The sequence below is a fragment of the Labeo rohita genome, unplaced genomic scaffold (genome assembly GCF_022985175.1).
Source record: "Labeo rohita strain BAU-BD-2019 unplaced genomic scaffold, IGBB_LRoh.1.0 scaffold_104, whole genome shotgun sequence".
Classification (NCBI taxonomy): Eukaryota; Metazoa; Chordata; class Actinopteri; order Cypriniformes; family Cyprinidae; genus Labeo; species Labeo rohita.
Window position 1 is genome coordinate 107,135 of NW_026127164.1, and position 27,548 is coordinate 134,682.

The following is a 27,548-nucleotide window of genomic DNA, read 5'->3' on the forward strand; positions in this document are numbered from 1 at the left end:
CAAACAAATATAATACTGTAGCAATTAAATGCAACACTGTAGCAGCTAAATGTAGTATTTGTAGCAGTTAAATATAATATTGTAGCAGCTAAATGTAACATTTGTAACTGTTAAGCGTAACATAGCTGTTAAATGTAACATTTGTAACAGGTAAATATAATATTGTAGCAGTTAAATATATCACTATAGCAGCTAAATGTAACATTTGCATCAGTTAAACATAACAGTAGCTGTTAAATGTAACATTGTAGCAGGTAAATATAATATTATAGCAGCTAAATGTAACATTTGTAGCAGTTAAATGTTAATAAGTAGTTGTTCAATGTAACATTTGTAGCAAACAAATATAATATTGTAGCAATTAAATGTAACAGTGTAGCAGTTAAATGTAACAGTAGCTGTTTAAACATTTGTAACAGTTGAATGTAACATTTGTAGTGGGCAGATGTAATAGCTGTTAAAGTGTTTGTAACAATTGAATGTAATATAGTAGATATAATATTGTAGCAGTTAAATGTAACATTGTGTATGTTAAAAAAGAATTAAACAGTATCCTCTTACCTGCAGCGTGATTTCTAGGCCGCATTCAGAACGGCACACTGTTCTGTATGAAGTAGTGAGTGTAGTGTGCTGCAGGCCTTCACTGTAGATGATGTGAATGTGAACATCACAGCTGACAGTAATGTGAAAGATTCTTGGCATTTGAACTCATTTACGCTCGCGGCAGACACTTTGAAAGCGCTGAGAGTAAATGGATGTATTGTTGACTTTCAGCTAGTGTAACCACCCCTACCAGTGCAGCGGGCCGCCGGCCCAGACCGCCCGTAACGCTGACGGCCCCGCTTGGGCGTTGAATGCTCGGCCTGCTGGGATCAGAGTCTCTGGGCTCTATTGTTGAGAATGGAGAATGTCGGCCTGTCTGGTCAGAGGTTGATGGACCTCCTCCTGCTCCGTGTCACGGTCAAAGTCTCCGCGTTCAATGGGACAATGCATTTTTACCGTGCTATAAACCAGACAGTGAAGTGAAACATGACAAAGCAGGGAACATGACGGGGTGTTTATCATGAGAAAGAGCCGCCTGACGCTGTGTGTGGTGGTTTCCACCTCTCCATTGGACGGCTTATTGTACTTCCTGTCCGCTGATGATTGGTGGGCTCTGACAGGCATTGTGTTCGGCTCCTAATGATTGGTCGGGCTGGACGTTATTAAGCATGAAGCAGTGATTCTTGGCTTTTGGCATGTAAAGAGCAGAAGTTCCTGAATGAAAGACGCTCTGGAGGTTTTTACTGACGCTGGAACTCATTCACACAGATGACAGTTCAAATGACATCAGGGACCGAACGTGAGCGAAGAAAAACATTCCTGATTATAGAGACTCTTTTGAGTTCTAATAAATGCCAAATATAAAAAGCATAATGGCTGTTTTGTATTGTGTCAAGTTTATACCACCTATGTTTATTTCACCAAAACTCAACTTTGTTTTTTTTTCTGAAAGAACAGATTCTGAACAAACATCGCTGAAAGCTTCTAATAACAGCTGTCTGGAGCTGATTGTTTCCTGACACACAACGACCTAAATAAACACTCCTCCACTCAAACCGGCTGAAAAGGGTTAACAAGCCCTTCAGTCCTAACAATACTGACCACAATTAAAGCACTTGATGTCCGTTTACTAGCTGCGCAAACATGAGGCTGATGTTCGTTTGTCTAGCCAGTTAATTTACCCTGTTTTCCTTAGCAGTGCTTAAAGTGAAACAGCTCTTGAGTTTAGTCTGATTAGTCTGTGCTGATCCAACTAATCTGCTAATTAATCAGTGAAGGAGACGCCGTCTCTACTAGTGTCCAAACGAGTCCACTTCAGCTTCAGTTCCAAATGTTACATTTAACTGCCGCAAATACTACATTTAGATGTTACAGTGTTACATTTAAATGTAGCAATATTATATTTATTTGCTACAAATGTTACATTTAATTGCTACAATATTATATTTACCTGTCACAAATGTTACATTTAACAGATACAGTCTTATTTGTGTAAGTTACAGATGTTAAATTTAACAACTGTTACATTTAACTATTGCAAATGTTACATTTAACTGCTACAATATATATTGAACTCCTACAAATGTTACATTTGACTGCTAAAATGTTGCATTTAGCTCATTAATCTGTGCTGATCCAATAAATCTGCTAATTAAACAGTAAGGGAGACGCCGCCTTCACTAGTGTCTGAACGAGTCCACTTCAGCTTCAGTTATAAAAGTTACATTTAGATGCTACAATATTAAATTGAATTGCCACAAATACTACATTTAGCTGTTACAGTGTTACATTTAATTGCTACAATATTAGATTTATTTGCTACAAATGTTAAATTTAAGAGCTGTTACATTTAACTGTTACAAATGTTACATTTAATTGCTACAATATTATTTTTGCCTGCTACAAATATTACATTTAACTGCTACAATATATTTAACTGCTACAAATGTTACATTTAACTGCTAATAAGCTACATTTAAATCCCAGAAATGTTACATTTGACTGCTAAAATGTTACATTTAGCTGATCAGTCTGTGCTGATCCAACTAATCTGCTAATTAATCGGTGAAGGAGACGCCGTCTTGACTAGTGTCCAAACGAGTCCACTTCAGCTTCAGAGTATTTCCCATGATTCTGTGTGCTTGAGACAGGTTGGTAGTGTTTGTTAGGGAGGTTGTTGTGCTGAGGATGAGAGGATGGATTTATTGAAGCTGAAGCAGATGTTTGAGTCAGCAGCTGTGCGTCTGAAACACTGACCTCTGCAAAATACAACATAAACTACGCATGTTTGTGCTGTTCTTGCTGACCACATGTGAACACACATATAGCACAGTGTGATGCTCAGTTTAACAGTGAATCACTCGACTGGTGAGGTTATTTTTAACGAATCGTTTGTCAGCCGCATGCGTCATTTGAGGATGACTCTTTCAGAAAAGTAGTCATTATACTGTAGAATTGCCTCTTTGTGAGGCAAAAAATATGGTAATTTCTTTCCTCCTGAGACAGCAGCTTTTGAAATAAGACACAGCATGTAGAGCACAGGCGTCATCAGTCTGAATCAGATACTGAATCAGCTCAGATGACTCACTCGCTCACTGAATCAATTAGATGACTCACATACTCTTTTAAAATTACTCATTTAACCAGCGCAGATGACTCACTAAATCATTTCTGATAACCCATTTGTGCGATTCAGATGAAAAACTTAAGAAAAATTTCAGATGACTCCTTGAACCATTTGAGATGTCTCATTAAATCTGCTTGATTAGACTCACTTGCTCACTGATTCAGCTCAGATGACTCAGATTCAAATAGCTTTAGAGCATGGTGAAAGGAATCTTTGCATTGCCATAGCGTTAATGACTATAGATAGAAATTTACAACAAACGCACTGAATCATTTCAGGTGACTCACTGAATTAACTCAGATGGCTCACTGAATTAGTGCATTTGACTTACTGAATCATTTCAGATAACTCATTTGTGCGGTTCAGATGGCTCACTGAATCATTTCAGATGACTTCTTGAATTACTTGAGGTGTTTCACTAAATTAGCTCAGTTGACTCTCTCGCTCACTGAATCAGCTTAGATGACTTACAAAATAAAAAGTTCAAATGACAAATTAGACCAGTGGACTGTTCTGCTTTTAATGTATGTAGAAAACTAGACCAGTTCAGATGACTCATTGAATCAGCTCAGATGACTCACTTGCTCACTGAATCAGCTTAGATGACTCACAGAATCATTTCAGATGACTCATTTGCGATTCAGATGAAAAAGTTCAGCAAAATTTCAGATGACTCCTTGAACCACTTGAGAAGTCTCATTAAATCTGCTCAGATGACTCACTTGCTTACTGAATCAGCTTAGATGACTCTCAGAATCATTTCAAATGACCAGTTCAGATGACTCATTGAATCAGCTCAGATGGCTTGCAGAATTTATGTAGATGACTCAATGAATCATTTAAGATGACTCATTTAACCAGTGCAGATAACTCACTAAATAATTTCATATAACTCATTTGTGCGATTCAGTTGAAAAATTTCAGGAAAATTAATGTAGATGACTCACTGAATCATTTCAGATGACTCATTTGTGCAGTCAGATGACTCACTGAATGACTCCTTCAACATCTTGAGATGTCTCACTAAATCAGCTCGGATGACTCACTCACCCACTGAATCAGCTTAGATGACTCACAGAATCATTTCAGATGACTCATTAAACAGTTCAGATGACTCAACAAATTATTTCAAATGACTCACTGAATCATTCAGGCTCAGATAACTCACTGACTGAATTGTCTTGAAAAGCTTGTAATATTACTGTTTGTCAGAAATGACTCGAATGACGTGAATTCAACGGTGTTTTTTAATGAAACGCGTCACACGTCTGAATGTGATGAGCTGCTCGAGTTTGAGTGCGTTGATTGTGATGTGATCGCTGACGCTGTGACTGCAGCTGCATCTGCTCTTCATTAAACTCAATGAGTCATTTTTCATGTTAATGCTGTCAGACGCATATTCACGCATAATAACACTCCACGCTTCATTTCAGCGCTCGACGAGTGTCAGAATATGCAGATTAGTGCTGTTCTTCCTGGTTTTATCCTGAACTAGTCGATGTGGTTGCTCTACTAGTCGGTTGACACAAATACAGCTTTGTTTTTCAGGTTAAACGCCTCACGACCCGCGACCCGCTCCACATTCGGAAAGCGTTTTAGTGCGCGCCGATGCGGGACAGACCCATAAAGTCCTGCGCTTCAGGCCTAATGGGCGTCCGATCGATAACGTGAAGCTTTTACCGTTGAATCCCATCCACACATCTGCTGCGAGAGAGAAACAGAGAAAATCAATGAGAGACTGAAAATGTGCCGATTTACAGACACAGAATGGAAAAATGATCCAGTCTGCGCTTGGAAAAATAGAGTAAGATCTGACCTGAACCAGTTTCACATCACTGAAATCAGGACAAACACTGCAGCGCTGATGCGCAAATGTGTTTCAGGATCAGTGACATACTACCACTGAGCATTTCTTTATTGAAATGAATCAAGAACTACAGCGATGCCGTTCACAATTCACTGATTTGAATCACAAACATGTTTAGACTGGAGGGAGTTTTTGGGTCTGATGGGCTCACAGAATTATTGCAAATGACTCACTGAATCATTTCAGATAACTAATTTGTTCAGATCAGATGACTCAATGAATAATTTCAAATGACTCCTTGAACCCTTTGAGAATTCTCACTGAATTAGCTGAGACACTGAATCAGCTTAGACTCACTGAATCATTTCAGATGACGTATTTAACCAGTAAAGATGACTCACTGAATCAGCTTAGATGACTTACTAAATTAGTGCAGGTGACTCACTGAATCATTTCAGATGACTCATTTAACTAGATGACTCACAGAATCAGCTCAGATGGCTCACTGAATTAGTACATGCAGATGGCTCCTTAAACAAGTTCAGATAACTCACTGAATAATTTCAGATGACTCTTTTAACCAGTACATGTGACTCACTGAATCAGCTCAAATGTCTCACTGAATTAGTGCAGATGACTCACTGAATCATTTCAGATGACTTATTTAACCAGTACAAATGACTCACTGAATCAGCTCCAATGTCTCACTGAATTAGTGCAGATGACTCCTTGAACAAGTTCAGATGACTCACTGAATCATTTCAAATGACTAATCGGACCAGTTCAGATGACTCATTGAATCACCCACTGAATCAGCTCAGATGACTCACTCACTCACTAAATCAGCTTAGAAGTCATTCTCAGCTCACAGAATCATTTAAACTACACCGATTCAATTCACAATTCACCAATTTGAATCACAAACATGTTTAGACTGTAGGAAGTTTTGGGTGTGATGGGTGGATCGATCACTCAGTTAATTGTTGTAGGTGTAATAATCTAAAAAAGGGCAGATATTGGTTCATTAATCAATCTGTCACTGTAATGTGATTGATTAAATCAGCTCAGACGACTCACTCACTGTCTGAATCAGCTGATATACATTTAAACCGCACTGATTTACTTCACTCAGAGATCAGTAGTAAATTTGACATAGATTGCAGTGATATTGTCTGTTATTGTTGTGTGTTCCTGCGTGTGTGTGTGTTGTTGTGTCTCCAGCTGTAGATGAGTTGATCTGGCAGCTCATGAAAGTGTTGTGAATCTGTGCTGTGATCTGCTGATGCCGTTTGATTCTCACCTCAGCATCTGCGTTCATTAGTGCGCATCTTTAATTATTATTAGTGATTCACAGATGTTGTTCAGTGCAGTTATGATGGTGTTCGCTGGAGTGTTGGTTTATATCATTAATTAGCTAGTATAGTTTTTAATATTATATTTATATTTGAATTTGAGTTGTTTAATTTTAACTTAATTTTAGTTTTTATTTACATTTAATCATTTTGTTGTTTTAGTGCCATTAATAAATGTTTAGAATTTTTTTGTTGTTGCTTTAGTGTGTGCATTAATTTGCTATTATATTATATTATATTATATTATATTTTTTCATAGTATTTTAATTTTTTTTTCTGTTTGCATATTAATTGTAAAGTTTTAGTAAATTTGTTGTATTAATATTGTTAATATACTTTATTATTATTATTTTATAATAATTTGATTTTTTTTTTATATTTTCCCTTTTTGTTATCATTTTAGTTCAAGTTTTAGTATTTCTGTTTTAATATCATTATTAAACTTAGTTTATATTAATACATTTAAAGTAGTTTTTAATTTTTATATTTTCCCTTTTCATGTTACATTAAGTAATTTTGTTGTCGTTTTAGTACCATTAATAAACTTTTACCTTTTCATGTTAATATTAAACATGTTAAATATTATTATATTTAAATATTATTATATTTTATAATATGTTGAAATATTTTTATTTTTCGTTTTCCCTATTTGTTATAATTTAAGATAAAGTTTTAGTATTTCTGTAGTTGTTTTAGAATCATTACCAAACTATTAGTTTATATGAATATATTTGAAATAGTTTATATTTTTATATAAAAAATATTTTATATTTTAGAAATTTTATTGTGGTTTTAATACAATTAATTTGCTGTTATGGTTTTTATTAATCTGTTGAAAGTTTTTGTTTTTATATTTTCCCTTTTCATTTTAATTTTTAGTGACTAGTTAGTTTATTGTTGTTGTAGTATTTTCATTTTAAAGGTTTAGTAATTTTGTTGTTATTTTAGCATTTTATTTTAATTTTGTTTATTATTGTACGTTTATATTTTATATATAAAAAAATTCTCCATTTATGTATAATTTTAGTTCACGATTTAGTAATTTATTTTTTTTTTTATCATTTTATTCGTTTTGGTTAAATTTTTGTTTTTTTTTTTACTTAAAAAAAAGGTTTTTTTAGCTGAAATAAAATAATTGTATGACTATAATTTTTTTATTTTCTATAAATTGTTTATTTTGTGAAGGACTGAAGCAGTTTGTGGTGTTCTTAGTTGTGATGGTGTGACGCGCTCCGTGTGTCTCCGTGTAAAGTGTCAGTGCTAGAAACGGTCGCAGTGTTTCTTCTGTGTGTGTGTTTGGATGTAAAGGGGTCAGGCCGACCTCAGTGAGCTTTCTTTGAGATTTGGGCTGTAAATCTTGTAAATATCCCTTCAGACGCACTCCATTGTCCTGCTTGTGTGTCCCCGGCTGCGGCGTTTGATCCCACAGGATTGTCTTTCATTTGTGTGTTTTAATAGTGTTCATTCCCACCTCAACACTCACACACATCCCATAAAATCATTTCATATCGATTCAGAGTCTCTAATTCCCTGTTAAATTAACCCACATTCTCATCGAGACCACGCGGATCAACAGATGAACGTCTCGGTCTGGATCAGCCTTATTATCGTTTGCTAAAACTGAAACCATAAAAACACTTATTACTTGAAATAAAATAAAAAGAAATGATACCAAATTAAATTTATATTAAAAAGTAAGTTGTTTCAATGTTTCACTTTTTCATTAAGTTTAACATGTACCAAACAAAAATAAAACTGAAATTATGAAAACTACATAGATGTTAAAACAAACACAAAATAATAAAAATGACACCAAAATTACTAAAACTAATACTGATAAATAAAATGTAAATATAAACAAAAAATACATATTTAAACTATTAATAAAAACTATAATAGTATCTTAATGTTACTAAAATAACACTAGCTCTAAAATAACTAAAAAATAAATAATAAAACTATAGAGATGTTTAAAAGAAATACTTTTAACTTTAAAAGTAAAGTGAAAACAAAATATAAAAATTCGAAATAATTCAAAATGTTAACAAAAATACAAACAAATCAATAAAAAACTAGACAGACATAGTTTTAAAAAATGTCAAAAACAAAATTTCAACTAAAATTAAAATGATAACTTAAAATATAAAAATTAAAAATATTAAAAACTATAATAGTATCTTAATGGTACTAAAATAACAAAAAAAATATTAACAAAAACTATTTAAAGAGATATGTAAAAGAAAAAAAACTGATAAATGACAAAAACAAAATTACTGTAAAGTTTAACTAAAAGTAAAATGAAAAAATAAAATATAAAAATTTTGAATTATTGAAAGTGTTAATAAACAATGTAAAAAAAAAATCAATAAAAAACTATACAGATAAGTTTAAAAAATAGTAATAATAAAAACGTCAAAAACAATATTTTAAATCAAATTTTAACTGAAAATAAAATTAAAACAAAATGTCAAAATGTCAAATAATTCAAAATAATTTTATTGTTAATTAAAAAAACTATAAAACACTACAGACATATTTTTCAAAAAGTAAAAAAAACTAAATTTTTATTTAAATGTAAACTAAAATTAAAATTAAAAAATAAAAAAGTTAAAACAATTCAAAATGTTAATAAAAAACTTACAAAACTATGAAAACTTTATTTAAAAAATAAAAAATGTCAAAACAAAATTTTAACTAAAATTAAAATGAAAACAAAAATAAATAAAAAATAAAAATAATTCAAAATAAATTAAAAAACTATACATATTGAAAAAAAATATATTAAAAAGGTAACAGCTAAAATTAAACAATTTATACTACATAAGAAATATTTAAAAGAAAAACTGATAAATTAAAATAACTAAAATTAAAATGAAATTAATTCAAAATGTTGATAAAAAACTATTACAAAAAACTAAATAGTGGAACTAAAATTCAAATAAAAACAAAATATAAAAATAAAAAATAATTCAAAAATGAATTAAATTTGATGAAAATAGAAAACAACAATAAAAACTGATTTGAAATCTTAACAAAAAGTCAGTGATTTGAGGAGTGTGTGTGTGTGTGTGTGTGATGTTGACGGCGGTGAGGACTGTTAATCAGCGGTGTGTTGCGCTGAATGATGTTGTTTTAATGGATATTAGTGGTGTTTGTGTGTTTGCGATTCATGTCGCCCAGACAACAGCACAACGGCGCTCTGAGGCGGGACGAGGCCCCGCTTTATGCCGGAGGGGCCCATTGGGGCTCCGCAGGGCACTTGAGACACACTTAAGACACAGTAGAGTCACACAGCCAATCAGAGCACAGATACATTCATACTGGGAAATACACACACACACACACACACACACACACACACGTATTGGTTTGTATGTGGCGTTACACACTGACCCTGGATCAGCTGTTGCTCATGAAGTCGTCAGGTGTTTCTGCAGCAGTGAGATGAACAGGAGAAGCAGAATCAGCACGGCTGTGATTGGTTGAGCGTAAAGCAGCTTTAGTGAGACGTGGAGATCGGCCGCATTGTCCGGCGCGATGAAGAAAACACTTTGAGCCGGATCACGTTTCAGCTCGTGCTCTTTTGTGCCGATTGTGGTGCGGCCGAGAGAATAGAGACGCTCTGAAAGGCGGATCGGCCTCCATTGTCACGGGCCACAACCGTATCAGAGACGTCAAAAGAGCTTCCTAACGACGCCCATAAACACTTTCCCATCAGCACATCAGCACATCAGCCGGACTCACACAACATCTGCTGCCCAACATCACTCAACACATCACAGTACACAACACTTCATCTGACACCAAACCTGCGTTTATTTGATCCAGAGTACAGAAAAAACAGGAAAATTCTGAAATATTTTTACTATTTAAAATAACTGTTTCTATGTGAATATCTGTTAAAGTGTAATTCATTTCTGTGATCAAAGCTGAATTTTCAGCATCATTACTCCAGTCTTCAGTGTCACATGATCCTTCAGAAATCATTCTAATATGCTGATTTGCTGCTCAGGAAACAATGTTGAACACAGTTGAGTACATTTTTGGGAAAGAAATGATAGAAATTAATGCTCTTATTTATCAAGGATGCTTTAAATTGATCAAAAGTGATGATAAAGACATTTACAATGTGACAAAAGATTTATAAAAGTTCAGAAGAACCTGAAGTAACCTGAAAAAAAATTAGACTCAGCTGTTTTCAACATTGATAATAATCATAAATGTTTGTTGAACAGCAAATCATCATATTAGAATGATTTCTGAAGGATCATGTGACACTGAAGACTGGAGTAATGATGCTGAAAATTTTGATCACAGAAATAAATTGCAGTTTAAAATACATTCAAATATAAAGCTGTTATTTTAAATAGTAAAAATATTTCTGTTTTTGCTGTACTTTGCATTAAATAAATCCAGGCTTGGTGATCAGAAGAGACTTCTTTAAAAAGCATTAAAAGTCTTACTGTTCTTTACTTTTGACTGGTAGTGTATGAAGCGAGCAGTTCTCTATAGCCATAAAAAATACTTGGAATAAAATAATCATTAACTGAAAAAAATAAATAAATAAATTCAACCCCCTTTTTTGCTTTTATATTTCACCTTTTCATGTTACATTTAATAATTTTGTTGTTGTTTTAGTAATAAAATCAAATGTAAATTTTTATAGTTTTTATAATTTTTTTTTAAATAGTTTTTAATTTTTAGATTTTCTCTTCATTTTGATTTTAAAATTTCTAGTAATTTTGTTGTGGTTTCAGTATCATTAATATACTATTATGGATTTGAAAGTTTGTAGTGTTTGTTAGTGTTTCAACTTACAAAGAAAAAAAGAAATATTTTTTAGCTAAAATAAAATTATTTTATTATAAAATTAATATTTTTTCCCCACTAATTTCACAATATTTCAGCTGGTTTCTTATTTTCATTTAGTTGAAATTGTACTAAAATAACTAAAGCTGAAAAAGAAAAAGTCATCTTTTAAAAACAACAGAAAAACTAATAAAAAATACAAAAACACAAAAAATCACTGTAACTAAAGCAGAAAACAAACAAACTGATCCAAAATATTAATAAAGCCTATAACAGTATCTTGATGATATTAAAATAACACAGTTATGCATTTTTTTTTTTAACATTATTTGGCAATATATTTAAAAATGATTTAATTACTTTTTGTTTGAGACACTAGTGCTATACTGTATGAACTAAAGTTAATTATTAATTTTATACTTTGCATGGAGGAATGAGTGTGAAACCTGTTTTGTAAGGTTTTTTTTGTAAGCTTGACTTAAATAGCAGATTTTATTCTCTTATTTACTCTCTTTATTCAGTGCATGTTTACTTTTTGTTGTGAAGCTCTGTTTTTGTGTTTGAGATGTTCTGTTAAGGTGCATTCAAGATACATTTAGTTTTTTTAAGTTCATGCATTCGCTGTGAATCAAACCCATGATGTTTAAGCTACAGGAACACCATTTGTTTGTAATTTTCAGGTAATGATTAAAACACACACAGAGAGGTGCAGTGCTGCTGTAGCGTGTGCTGAACTGTGAGGATTGTGAGAGCAGGAAATGTTTAACCTCCATTGAGCGAAAGACAAAAGCTTGATTTAATGGGGCCGTGAGGGGCGGGACGTTCGACCGGGGCTCCGGAGCTCAGGCTCAGTCTCCGCCGACGCCGCTGAGGAACACACACGCGCTCCTGAGCGCCGGACTATCACTGCGTACGGGACGAGTCTCATCCAGGTCTGTCTTCATCGCTCTCCTTCCTCTTTGACTCGAAGCGTCTGCTGAACGCGTGAGTGTGAATCTGTCGGGTTATGAATTACAGTGGACTCTAGTGATGTTGTTCTACAGTCGAGTGAATGTGATGTTTATCATTTCAAAAAGAGAGAAATCATATCTATTGCATTGAGTTGTTTGTATCTTGTTTATTTTCACATGATAACTGAACTGATCCAGTTGAGAAGTTTCCGTCCTGTAGCTGTTCTTTCGTGCGTATCGTCCTGTGAGTTGTAAAACATTCAGGAGAATTGCACATGATTAGTGCAAGTTATAATTTTGTTGTGTGGGAACTAGTAAATGTCTCTTTAGTGTCAGGACTGAAGGAAAACATGATGTTTTATACATTTGTGCAAATTCTGAAACGGCTTTATTAAAGCTCATTTTGACAGTGAGTAACGTGAGTTTCAGTAACGAGTAAAGTAACGCATTACTTTTTAATTTGCAACAAAATATCTGAGGTATTTTTTTTAAATAAGTAACATCAGTTACTTTGTTTGTCCATGTGTCGACTGACAGCGCATGTGTTGCCATGTTGAGAGAAATCAGGAGTAAATGCAGAGGCGTTGTATGTGCTTTGTGAACATGATGTTTCTGTATTTATGCTTTTACTCATCTCACCTGCACAAAAACAGATTCAGTGTTCCTCAACATGAATAAAAACAGTGAACTCAGAATATGATGCAAACCTGCGAAAATTAAATTGTTAAATAACAGAAAAATACACTACCAGTCAAGTTTGTGAACAGTAAGATTTTAATAAAGCCTGCGTTTATTTGATCCAAAGTACAGCAGTAAAATTCTGAAATATTTTTACTATTTAATATAACTGCTTTCTACTTTATATTTTAAAATGTAATTTATTTCTTTAATTTCAAAGCTATTTTTTAGTATCATTACTCCAGTCTTTAGTGTCACGTGATCCTTCAGAAATCATTCTAATATGCTGATTTGCTTCCAAAAAACATTTATTATTATTATTATTATTATTATTATTATTATTATTATGTTGAAAACAGCAGAGTAGATTTTTTTTTTCAGGTTCTATTCAGAAGAACAGCATTATCTGAAATATTTTTTGTAACATTAGAATGTTTTTATAACATTATACATAAAAGTATTAATTTCTGTAATTTATTTCCATAAATAAATAAATAAATAAATAAATATACTGGCTCCAAGCTTTTGAATGGTATAGTGTATAATGTTTTTAATAATGTTATTCTTCGATGAATAAAAAGTTCAGAAGAATAGCATTTATCTGAAATAGAAATCTTTTGCAACATAGATTTCTATATATATAAAAAATAAATAAATAATAATAATAATTATTATTATTATTATACTGACTATAAGCTTTTGAACAGCATTTTATTTAAGATAAATGCTGATCTTTCTGTTCATCAAAGAATCCTGAACTTAACTGTTCAGGATTCTTAACTGCTTTAAATATTGATAATAATAATAAATGTTTCTCAAGCAGCAGATCATCATATTAGAATGATTTCTGATGATCACGTGACACTGAAGACTGGAGTAACGATGCTGAAAATTCAGCTGCGCATCACAGAAATAAATTACAGTTTAAAATATATTTAAATAGAAAGCAGTTATTTTAAATAGTAAAAATATTTCAGAATTTTACTGCTTTTGCTGTACTTTAGATCAAATAAATGCAGGTTTGGTGAGCAGAAGACTATTAAAAATCTTACTGTTTAAACACGTTTGACTGGTAGTGTACTTTATGTATTCAATCCCATTTTATCAGCCAGTGTGTTTGCTGCAGACCTTCAATAATCAAATTCAACCATACTAATAAACAAAAATGACTTTAGATAAACTAACATTTGTTTCATTTTATTACTGAAAAGAGACCACTGGAAAGCATTAGTTTCCACAAAAAGTAACTAAGTAACACAGTAAGTTACTATTTTAGGAAATATTGCAACATTGTAACACATTACTTTTAAAAGTATCTTTCTTCAACACTGACTACAGAACCACATCTGCTCCAGAGAACCGGATCTGATCTGATGTGTGTGTGTGTGTGTGTGTTTCTGTGAGGCGTCAGTGTTTTCACACTCTGAAGGTGTGTTTGTGTTTTCAGGTTTTGCTCATCTGGACGCCGACAGAGCCGAAGCAGATCTTCTCCGGTGAGTGATTCTGGGTTCATGTGAGGTTCCTCTGAGATGTTTCTGTAGACGTGTGTTTGTGTGTGAGATCGGCGTCTCCGATGTGAAGCTCCTCGGATCGATAGATTCCATCACTCGCCTCTTATGAGTTCAGAAACACATCGAGATCCTTCAAGTCATTTTGTTTTTAAAACACAGGAAGTCGATTTAGTGCTAATGGACCCGAATGAGTCTCTGTGCTTCAAATGCGCATCGCTGCCGTGCTGAATCATGGGAAATGTAGTTCTGTTCATTTTCAGCCTATTGTAGCCCAGCGGAGCACAAAACGAACCTTTCATCAAGAAAATCTGTGTGTGTTTTTGTCAGCGGACTGAGTATAAGAATTGTGTTTTTGCAGTAATTTGCTGACACATGTCATGAATAAACATGAGTCATTAGCATATAAATGAGCTGTAGATCAATAACACACCACACGGCTCTACGCTTTTCTTTTTAGGAGCACAGTCAAAATATTAGGAGCACCTACTAATCAGTCATTAGGTTGGCTTGAGAACATGCTAGTAACATGCTACTTATGCTAGAAACAGACTAGCAAAATGTTAACAACTTGCTAATCATGTTAAAACATGCTAGTAACTATCTGAGACTGTTTTGCCTTCAAAACATTCAAACCTTAACCTTTTAAAGCTATTTTAAACTTCAAACTATTTCAGACTGAAAACAAACTTAAAAGTTTTTTTTTTTTTTTTTTCCTTTAAACTTTTTTATCTTTTCAAACTTTTCCAAACTTTCTGGTGTGGCTTTCTCAAGCCAACCAAAGTTTATGTTGACAAACTTTTTATCTAGTTAGAAAAATGAGCCTTCCTCATTACGAGCTGATATTTGACTCCTTCAGGTGATTTACAGGGAAATGTTGTTTTTACCTTTGTAATGGCATATTTCTAACTTTATTAAAAGTATGTCATCTTTCATGTAAAATTAAAAAAATGTCTAATTAAATTCTAATTAAAAAACAGAATTAGAAAACGTTACCAATCAAGTAAAATCTGTGTTAACAAAATTAACTACAGAGGAGCACAGAAGAACACAGAAGTGTCTTGTATGTGTATTTTCATATGTTTAATGAGGCTCAGAGGGGCATGAGTGCAATCAAATTCATAAACTCATGTTGAGATTAATGTTTTAAATATAACATTTTGAATATAGAAATATGAAATTATACTGAAAAGAGACTTTAAAAATGAAACTAAATCTGCCACTAGGTGGTGGCAAGTCACTGATTTAGTGACTGAGTCATTCATTCATTTGATTCGTTCGAACATGATTCATTCAGGGATAAAGCATGTGACTGTCTTTATGAATGGGAAATTGATTCATTGACTCACTAGATTCGTTTAAAAACACACTTTCATTCATAAATGAAGCAGTGCTGTGTTTGAATTGTCAGTTGTGACTTGTTTCAAACTATTTTTGATGACAAAATAGAGCAAAATCAGGCAATAGTGTTATAGTCAGACAATGTAAGTCACTTAATATGAACTTTTTGTTCATTGAACTGTTGTATTGAATCAATCTCTCATTTACAAACTCATTAAAAGCTGTCACTCATCTTAGTTCATCGTGTTCTCACATAGTTTCATTATAATTAACAAAGTTCTCAACACTGCACAGTGAATCTCTTATTTACACTTACACTATATGTGTGTGATTCATTACCCAACATTGTAAAAACGCACAGAAACCTTTGAAGCGCAAACACAAATATACTGATGGAGTCAGTCACACATGGTGCTGTGCTTCAGCGTCATTCATAAACATGAGCTGGCTTCTGATTGGCTGTGGCGTTGCTCTGAGAGTCGAGGGGCGGATCCTGAGATTCCTTACGGGAGATGTAGTTCAGTCTCATGTAGAGAGATTCACATCCTGTCTCTGATGAATCCGGGTCAGACTGTGAAGATGTGGAGTGTGATCTGTGGTGAATCGGTGTCATATGGCGAGGAGGCGGGAGGCTCTCTACAGGTGAGCGGCCAATCAGATTTAGCAGCAGGTCTGAGATCAGCGGCAGATGGACCGCAGGAACACCTCGTATCTGCTCACACTGCGAGTACAGTATGCATACTTCATTAATCCGTGTCAGAGATTGTGTGTGTGCTGCTGATTATCACAAAACAGAAAAGGAGAAATGATTCATGGAAACCCTTGTGGAAAACAAGTGTGCTGAACTGGATTGAAACGCAATTGGGCAGTTTTGTGAAAATCTGGCAACCCTGGTAACAAGTGCTGCTTTTTGATTGTGTGGTTTCTCTGATGTCAGTGGACTGATGTGGTGTAGTTGATCGTTTAACACCGCAAACGCTCTGTGTGTGTGTGTTTGTGTCTGAATGTGTGTTCAGTTCAAACACAGCCTGATTTTTCCATTGTGTGTCCGCTGCAGTGCATTCTGGGTGACCTGATCGACTGATCTAAATAGCTGTGCTTCCACTGACCTCCATAAATGACGGCGCTGTGGATCATTACAGATGTAGGCCGCGGTGAACGCCGGTCAGGCGTCGAGCTGCTGTTAGACAGCTGAGTTTGATCTTACAGGATCAGTGTAGATGAAGTTATGAGTTATAAACAGGGTTCATAGAAGGTAGAAGGTGTAAAGTAATTGAATTAGATTTCTTTTCTAAGATTTAAGGCCTGGAAGACCTTTGAAAATAGCAATATTCCTGAAGAGGTACTGGAAAAGTGCTTGAATCATTTAAAATAATTTGGTCAATAAGCACAAATATTTTCACACAAAATTCAATAAACATCATAACTTGTTCACTTATTTCAGTAAATGTCAGAAATCAATGGAGCTAAGCCAGTAGAACTGACAGTGTTGTGTAAACATGGATGAAGGTGTGAAAAGAGAAACAGATGAATGAAATCAATTGAGTCATTTATGCTGGAATCACTCCGATTGATTCGAACTTGTAATTTTGACCATTCATTTCAAAGGATTCACAAGCAAAAACCAGATCAAATTAAAAGAGCCATTCATTTTTGAATTTCAGCATCGCTTGTAATGACTTTAAAAAGCACGTAGTGATGGGTGAAATGGAGAATTTTTGCGTCGCAAAATGATTCACTGTTTCGAATTGGATTGCGCATCGCGAATCTCGTTTCAGATCGGAACGAGTTTGTGAATCATTTTGCAAACTGAATGATTCAAATCAAATGATTCACAATACACAATTTGAAGTCCCAGTCTGAATCAAATGATTTCTGAGAAGTAAGCAAGGTTTAAACTCACATTTGCAAGTTTTAATTCATTGCAAATTTAAATGAAACAATTAAATAATGATAATAAATATTACAACTAGATTAACCACTAAATTGTTAAAACCTTTTTTTTAAAGAAATATTCACACAATTTGTCTTCCATGTATTCATTTTAACAGCAAACCTCCATTACTTTGTTTGCCAAAAAATAAAAGGGTTTAATTTTCATTTGATTGAAAATAAGTAAATGTTTAATGCCTTCATTTAATTATCAGAAAAATTAAAACACAAGAATTTGAATTTGAAAAAAAAAAAAAAAAATGTGACACTGGACCACAAAATAAGTCATGAGGGTCATTATTTAAAATTAATAATATTTATAATTTAAATTAAGATTTATACATCATCTGAAAGCTGAATAAATAATGTATGGATTGTTAGAATAGGACAGTATTTGTCTGAGGTACAACTATTTGAAAATCTGGAATCTGAGGGTGCAAAAACATCTAAATATTCTAGCTGTGGGTTTACATAGCACAATTCTATTTTCTCAGAAATCTGAATTTACATCTCACAATTACTAACCTGCAATTGCAAGATAGAAACACCAAATTCTGAGAAAAAAAGTCTGAATTGTGATTTTAAAACTTGCATATGCGAGTTTACATCTTGCAGTTCTGACTTTTTCACATCACAAATTAATAACTTACAATTATGACTAGAACTCGCAATTCTAAAAAAAAAACAAAAACCAAAAAAAACTAATTGTGACTTTATCTCAGACTTTATTCTCACAGTTGTGACATCTCACAATTCTGATTTTTTTCTTAGAAATCTAAGTTTACATCTCTCGAGTAATAGCTCGCGATTGCAAGATATAAATGTGCAGCTCTTAGACAAAAAAAGTCAGAATTGTGACTTTGCAAATGCAAGTTTACATCTCGAATTTCTGAGAAAAAAATTCCAAATTGCAACTTTTGTAACTTTTATAACTCAGTTTGCTAAATTCATCTACACTAATGCTGTACCCTTAAAAATACAGAGTTTGGTACCCAAACCTAGGTAGTAATTGTAAAATAAATAAATAAATAAGTTCTTGTACTTTTTAAAATCAGTATTGCGAGTTTATATCTCACAATATGAGTTATTAATTGTCAGATCATGTTCAGAACTCTGAGAAGCATCAGAATTGCATGGTGTGAACACAAGTGAGGGAAAAAGGCAGATTTGTGAGATGCAACACCTTTTTTCTATTTTTATTTGGTGGCGGAAACAATCTTCCCTGAAGGAGCAGGTGTAATGTGGTGTTTGTGTGACGGGTCAGCGGTCGGTCGAGTGTCGGCTCGGAAATGATTCTCACTGCAGCTCTGATCAAACGTTGCAGAGCTGAGGATTCACATGTTACCATTCCATTGAACAACAAAATACATCAGTTAAAGATCACACTGATAAAATAACAATACGCCACATTAGAAACTGAAATGCGTCGTGAAGGACGGACCTGTCGATCGTGGGGCTCTGAGCCGCTCATCCGTGATTTGATTTTCTCACACTTTGAATGAGGTTTTGTTCGTAGCTCTGGGATCGGAGGGTCGTGGCTTTTGAGGGCAATGAAGGGGAAGTGATTTCTATTCACCTGCGGCGCTTGAATGAGGAGAAAAGAGCCACACAATCACTGCAACTGATGGGAAATATCCTACATCTATATCTCTGAAACGTTCGGATCAGTAAAACTTTTAATGTTTCTTTAAAGACGTCTCTTTCGCTCATCAAGGCTGCATTTATTTGATCAAAAATACAGAAAAAACTATAATATTGCAAAATGTTATTACAAACATAAAATAATGGTTTTTATTGTAATTTACTGTAAAATATAATTTATTACTGTGATGCAAAGCTGAATTTTCATTATCATTACACCAGTCTTCAAAAATCATACTAATATACTGATGTGACACTGAAGACTGGAGTAATGATGCTTTGATCACAAAAATAAATTACATTTTAACAGATAGTCACATAGAAAACACTTGTTTTGAATTATAAAATGTTTTACTATTTTACTGTATTTTATTAAATAAATGCAGCTTTGGTAAATGGAAGAGACTTATATAAAAGCTAATTATTACACTAATCATTGTCTTGCTGAGTCACATTTAATTGCACTTAAAAAATGCACTTATAATTCCTATAATGTCAGAATATGAAATTACATGTAAAGATGCACCACTTTTGAGTTCAGCTAATAGCATTTGATTGAGCTCTGATGTGTGTTTATTTCCTGCACTCGTTTCTCACTCATGTAGCTCGACACCAAAGGTACAAGTCTTACATTTAGTTCTTTACGCTTAATTTTCTTTTAAACTATAAATTAAAACATTTATGAGCACCTTCTAATCAATAATCAAAAAATCTAATCAGAAAAATTATCTTTCCCATTACGAGGTGATATTTGACTTCTTAAAGTGATTTGCAGGGAAATTTTGTTTTTGTAATGCCATTTTTCTAACTTTATTAAAAGTATGTCATCTTTTATGTATTTTTTTAAAAGCTTTTTAAAATGTATAATTAAAGTAGAATAAAAACGAGTAAGAATTAACAAAATTAGTTTGTACTACAGAGGTGCACAGAGGAACTCAAAAGTGTCTTGTAGGTGTATTTTCATGTGTAATGAGGCTCAGACGTGGCTTGAGTGCAGTCAAATTCATAAATTCATGTTGAGATTAATGTTTTAAATATGACATTTTGAATATATAAATATTAAATTATTTAAATACTTTAAAAATAAAACTAAATCTGCCAGTAGGTGGCAACAAGTCACTGATTTAATTATTGAGTCATTCATTCATTTGATTCATTCGAACGGCTGATTCATTCAGGAATAAAGCAAGTGACTCTCTTTATGAATAGGAAATTGAATCATTGACTCACTAGATTCATTTAAAAACAAATTCATAAATGAAAGCGTCAGGCTGTGTTTGAATTGTCAGTTGTGACTTGTTTTAAACTATTTTTGATGACGAAATCAGGCAATAGTGTTATAGTCAGACAATGTAAGTCACGTAATATTAACTTCTTGTTTATTGAACTGTTGTATTAAATCAAAATCTCATTTACAAACTCATTCAAAGTTGTCACTCATCTTAGTTCATCACAATCTCACAAAGTTCCATTATAATGAACAAATCTCTCAACACTGCACAGTGAATCTCTTATTTACACTTTGTTTATGAATGGATTCATGAGAGATGTCTGTGATTCATTACTCAACGTTGTAAAAACACACAGAAACCTTCGAATCTCCCCTCAGCGCAAACACACATATACTGATGGAGTCAGTCGCACTGATGCGCCTAAATATTTTTCATAGTTGCACGCAGTAGTTTTCAGTCGCACATGTAGAGCCCTGCCATTAAATGTCCTTTCATCGTCCCACACAATGGGGTGTCAGGTTGGTGCGTTTCGGGCACAATAGAGGCCGGGCCGGACGGGATCGTGAGCTTTTACACACCGCGGCCACAATGAGCCGTCTTTCTGTGTGTTCAGAGGGATATACTGTTCCCGGGGCCGTGGAGTGGGAGTGAGTTCTTCTCCAGAGGAAACCTTTGAGACGAGCAGGTGGAGTCTGAGCCGCTGAAGAGGCTTTTCACAAGAGCTCACGCTCAACGACACGTTACAGTTCTACACCAATCACGAGAGCTTTCAGTCCCGAAAACAGCTGAAAAATTCACTCTGGTCACTACTAGTTCTCACACTGATCAAACCTCTAACACCAAGTGTTAACCCTGTAAAGCCTGACATGTTAAAGAATAGTCTCGTTTTTTTAATTAAACAGTTTGTCAAGACAAAAAAAAAAAAAGAAAAAAAGAAAGCCGGACCGGAACGTTTGAAAAGTTTTAAAAGGTTTAAAGTTTGATGGTTTTCTGTTTGAAATAGTTTAAAGTTTAAAGTAGGTTCAAAAGGTTAAAGTTTGAATGCAGCCTTTCAGACAGATAGATAATTAACCTGTTGTTAGTATGATTCTAACATGATTAGCATGTTGCTAGCATTTTTTTTTTACATGGTTAGCATGTTACTAGCATGTTGCTAGTCTGTTTTTAGTGTGATTAGCATGTTACTAGCATGTTGGTAGCATAATTAGCCAGTTGTTAGCATGTTGCTAGTTCTAACATTATTAAAATCCTACCAGCATGTTGCTAGCATGGTTAGCAAGTTGTTAGCATGTTGCTAGCATATTTCTAGCATGATTAGCAAGTTGTTAGCCTGTTGCTAGCATTATTAGCAAGGTGGTAACATGTTTTAGCATGATTAGCAGGTTGCTAGCATGTTTCTAGCATGATTAGCAAGTTGATAGCATGTTGCTAGCATGATTACCAAGTTGTTATCATGTTGCTAGCGTGTTTCCTGCATGATTGGTAAGTTGCTAGCATGTTTCTAACAATATTACCATGTTGTTAGCCTGTTTCTAGCATGATTGTCAAGTTGCTAGTATGTTCCTAGCATGATTAGCAGGTTGGTAGCATGTTTCTAGCATGATTAGCAGGTCGCTAGCATGTTTCTAGCATTATTAGCGGGCCGCTAACATGTTTCTAGCATGATTAGCAGGTCGTTAGCATGTTCCTACCATGATTAGCAAGTTACTAGCATGTTTTTAACATGATTAACATGTTACTGTCATGTCGTTAGCATGATTAGCAAAGTATTAGCATGTCGTTAGCATTTTTCTAGCATGATTAGCAAGTTACTAGCATGATTCTAGTTGCTAGGCTTGTCTAGATCGATAAATAGATTAGAAATATTAGAATGTAAGTTTAAATTGATTAGAAATAGTACACAGAAGGGAAGTGTTGATTGAGTCTCAAGGGATTCTGGGAGTTGGAGTTTGAATAGTGTTGCTCATTTGAACATTCCATCAATGTAAGTCTATGGGATTTGTATGATGTTTAATCTTTAATTTTATGAAAACTATAAGTCGGATCAGTTAGAGACAGAAACCCGAGTCAGATCAGTCTGAAGATCTGGGCTGAGTTTGGTGGTTGTAGCTTGAAAGCTCTAGGACGAGAAGCGTTCAGAAATTTGGCTAAGAAGAAGAATAAAAGAGTTTAGTAGTAGATCAGTAGGCTAGCTTTCTCAATTTAATAAAATGTAATTAGCATTATTTTTTATTTCCTTATTAATAACTAATACTAATAACTTTTGGCCACAAGGTGGCGCTGAACCCAGACTTTTTGAGTGCTGTCAGAGCATGGTGTCGAAGACACAAACCGAGTTTCGTAATGATACGCCAATGTGTTCGTGAAATAGCATTTTTATGATAAAATTCAAAATGGATGACATGGGGAAACTGGGTATGGTTGGAATCAGCATGATGCACCGAATCTGAAAAGGCCGGTAATTTTTAGCCAAACCATTGAGAAGTTATAAGTAAAAATAGCCATTTTCATATCTCCTGACCACTAGGTGGCACTGTGCTGAAACACTGCAGGAAGCCTCAGGTCTTGCTCGTTATAACACTCACCAAGTTTGGTCTCACATCCATTTTTGTGTGCTTTTTGTCAAATTCGTTCAAACCATTGTGACAAACCGTCTTGAATGATTTTTCGATAACTAAACCTTACGATTTTTACATTTTGGTGTTCATTTGACTTAGTTATAAGGTCCATTTTGGTCTCAATACTCCAAACCGTTGTGGAGATATAACCTCACAACCATTTTTGTGTGCTTTTCGTCAAATTCGTTCACACGTTCGACACATTCGACAACGGTTTGACTAATCAACTTGAATTCCGTAACTTTTTGCCAGCATGATCTGAAGATGATCTGAGTCAAGTTTGGTGAAAATCAGGCAAACGGTCTAGGACAAGTTCAAAAAAGTTGTTTTTTTGAATAATTAAAAATAGCGAAAAAACTAAACCTTACAATTTTAGAATTTTGGACTTCATTCGACTCGACATGAGCCAAGGATTCAGAGAAAAAAAATCTTTCTGAGCCTTATTGTTCAACAGTTAGAAGCATAAACATGAGTGAAACTTTGGACAGGTGGTGGCGCTAGAGAGTTTGAGTTAGAGACTATGGTTAATGTTGGGACTGTCCTCTATCAGTGTGCCACATTTCACAACTTTCCCACAGGCGGTTTTATGGGCAGCCATAGAGTTTCTGAATATAAAATATGCATTAATAGTTTTTCACGACTGCTGCAGCGTGAGTTTTGTGCTGTGGTTTGCTGCTGTAATCAGGAGTGTGACTGATCTGAGAGCAGCAGGTGTGTGATGTTCAGTGACTGATATATGTGTGTGTAAACCGGACTGTGTTTATCATGTCGTGTCTGTTGTTGTGTGGTGAATGTATGGAGAAGCTTCTACAGTCACAATAGCGGAGAAAGCGCTGGTGAAGTGACGGTCAGCACATCCTGACGCCGCTATTGATCAGAGACCAGTGTGGAATGAGTGAAAGAGCCCAGCGCACATTAACATCACAATCACTGACATTAGCAGCTTCACCGAGCGCCGTTTGCTGACGCCGACTCAAACACGCTCATCTGTGTGTGCGTCCGTTTACAAAACATCACACACATTTAAAGTGTTCATCTTTTATTTATACACTTTCTGTGTTGATTCTGCACTGTGAATATTTTCTTCTGCTACTTTTTTCTTGGTCTTGTTTTCTAGTATAACATTTTTTTTTTTTTTTTTTGGGTCAACATTTTAGATTTTATTGTATTTTCATGTAAATTTTAGTTGCATTTTAGTAATTGTGTTGTCATTTTATTAATTTTTTTGTTTTAGATATTGAAATAATAACATAATAAATAATGAAAAAGATATATATATAGTAATATAACATTTTATACTTAATTTCATGTTATTTTATTTAGCATTCATTTCATTTTAAATGTTTTTAATGAAAAGTTTTTTTTTTGTTTTTTTTTGTTATTTTAGTAAATTGAGATAAACCAAGTGAAAATGAGAAATGTTGGAAACTTGTTGAAAAAAATTATAATAAGAATGAAATAAAATAGAAATAAATTATAATAAGTACAATAATGTAAGTTTTCATTTTTATATTTAATTTAATTTTATTAAAAATTAATTTATTTGAAATGTTTTTAATGAAAAGTGTTTTTTTTTTGTTATTTTAGAATACAATTTTTTTTTTTTAATTTTAGAATATTAAAAGCATTAAAATATATATTAATACAAAATATTTAGCACTCAATACATTTTTTACTTTTTAGCAATGTTGTTTTTTATTATATTTTGTTGTTTTTATTAGTTTTTGTTGTTTTAAATAATTCTGTATAGATTTAGTTTTTTGTTAATTCAAGATAAACCAAGTGAAAATGAGAAATGTTGGAAACTTGCTAAAATTAAATTATAATAAAAATTAAATAAAAAGAAAAGAAAAAATATAAGAAGTATAATAACATAAGTGTTTTATATTTAATTTCATTTTATTTAACATTCATTTCATTTTATTTATGTCTTTAAATATAAAATATAAAAATAAAAACTAATTCAAAATATTAATAAAATATATATTTTTTTAAATTTATGAAAAAACATTAAAATTATTAAAAATAAAATATTAAGATTTAGCATTCAATGTTTTTTAATTAAATAGAAATAATAAAATAAAAATAAATTATAAGTATAATAACACATTTTGTTTAATTTAATTTTATTTATAATGTTTTTAATGAAAACAGAAAATATAAAAATAAAAACTAATTCAAAATATTAATACTTTTTTTTAAATATATTAAAAGTATTAAAATATAAAAACATTAATGCAAAATATTTATCATTCAGTATGTTTTTTTTTTCGTTAACTATAATAACCTAAACCAAAATGACCTAAGAAGTCTTGTTTTCTGAGAATTAAAGTGATTTATGTTTAAATCAAGAGCAAATTAGCAATTAAGTAATTCAGAGAAAAAAATTAATTATTTTTCTGACCTCACTGGCAAATCTTGGTTCTTGTTTTAATCAAGAACTTTTTTTTTTTTTCTGAAAACAAAACTTTTAATCTTAAATCGTTCAGTTTCTTCAGTAAATGTGTCTTGATTTAGTAAAGTCTAGATATTTGTACTGAAACACAAGTTTGACTGGTTGTGGGTTGTGAAGTATGAATTTGTGCTAATGTTGTTTTCTAAATGAGTTTGAGCTGCTTAAAGCTGCATATGAATGCGATGGAGTTCAGACGCTGTATGTTCCAGCTTTTATGAAATAATCAAAACATGTCATTAATGAGCTTCCGATTAGAGCGGTTTCGGTGTATAGCAGTTATTTTTGGTGTATTTTTCTGTGAGCTGATCAGGATGGATGTGAATGCAACTTTTCCTCTTTGCTTATTGAAAAGGTCAGCAGGACTAAAGCAGGAAATGGATTTCTGGAAGCAGTTAGTTGTCATGGATACGAGTGAGCCGTCCAATGATTGATCAGCAGCCGCTCGTGCATAAAAATCGGCCTGATTCAGAGATTCATTCAGAGTCGATTCTGGTGAATCACAGTAACTCATCATGAGCACAGAGATTGAATGTTTACATATGCAAATGAAGCGTCATCATCAGCATATGAAAGCAGCGCTGTCACATTCACACAGCCTCATCCAATCAGAACACAGCATTAGACTTAAATGAATCTAAAACTAGTTTGAAAGAAATGCTAACTGAAATAAAATAAAATAAAATAATAATAATAATAATAATAATAATAATAATAATAATAAAATAAAAATAACGACAGTGACAACTGGATCTAAATATTAATAAAAAAAATAGTATTGATAATAAATAAAATAAATATAAATTAAATATTAAATAGTAAAATTAATGTCAATAAAATTATAAATATAAATGATACTAAAATGAAATCAGATTTATTACAGAATTTACAAACTACATTTTAAAAATGATAATTGTAAAAAAGCACAAATTACTAAAACGTAATTTATGTTATCTAAATTAACATAAAAACTAATTTATGAAATAAAAACTAATTTAAAAAAATCTAAATATAATACAAATAATATTATTAATAAATAAAATAAATATAAACAAAAATACTGTCACTGAAATTATAAATCTAAATAATGATATTAAAATGAAATCAATTTTCTAAAAGTATTTACAAACTAGATTTTTAAAATGATAATTGAAAAAAAAAACTAATTACTAAAAGTTTAACTAAAATTAACATAAAAACTAATTCATAGTATTAATATTAAATGAAATTATGAATGTAGATAATGATACTAAAACTGGAATGAAATTATTAAAGCTATACAGACATATTTCAGTAATAATAATAATAATCATAATAATAATAAATGCCAAAAAACACATAACAAAATTACTAAAACTAAAATCTAAATATTAATTAACATAATATTAATAAAAACATACAAATATTAATCAAAATATTAAATATGAAATAATAATATAATAAATATAAATTATGAAACTAAAATGAAATCAAATATATAAAATAATAATCAATAATAATAAGAACAATAATAATCAAAAAACACATTACTAAAAGTTTAACTAAAAAAACTAATTCAAAATATTACTATTAAATAAAAATCTGAATATAGATATTGATAGTAAATATGTGAATGAGCTGTCACTGACTCCCGTCAGGGTCGTGTTCATGTTCTGCTGTCCTTCATCTCACTTTAATGAGTGTGAAACTGATTTGAGATCAGTGATCCTGTGTTTCATCTGAAGACATGAGTTTGAGTTTCTGACTCAGTTACAGTCAGACTGGAATCTGCAATCATGAGCTCTTCAATATAGATTTGATTATTTACACCATTAACTGGAGGATGAGTGTGTGTGTGTGTGTGTGTGTGTGTGTGCATGTGTGAGTGTGCGTGTGTGTGTGTGTGTGTGTGTGTGTGTGTGTGTGTGTGTGTGTGGTGAATCTGTGTGGATTTTGTTGCTGTTTGTTAATGTGAGCGTGAGAGAGACGGGAACGTTAATGCATTCAGAGTTCAGAGACGCGCTGAGCAAACATTTGCTTTCCATCGTCTGGAAAAACAACACAAATGAGCAGGAGACAA

The 27,548-nt window shown here is 32.8% G+C and overlaps 1 protein-coding gene across 10 annotated transcripts in view; it reads left to right on the forward strand.

Moving 5' to 3' along the window:
* Positions 1–27,548, forward strand: part of LOC127157330 (neuronal cell adhesion molecule-like) — a 93,115-nt gene that overhangs the window by 18,570 nt on the left and 46,997 nt on the right. For all 10 annotated transcript variants that reach the window (XM_051100565.1, XM_051100567.1, XM_051100566.1 and 7 more), the window contains exon 2: positions 14,213–14,258. The gene's annotated coding sequence lies outside the window, so the exon portion shown is untranslated. The remainder of the gene's footprint in view (positions 1–14,212; positions 14,259–27,548) is intronic.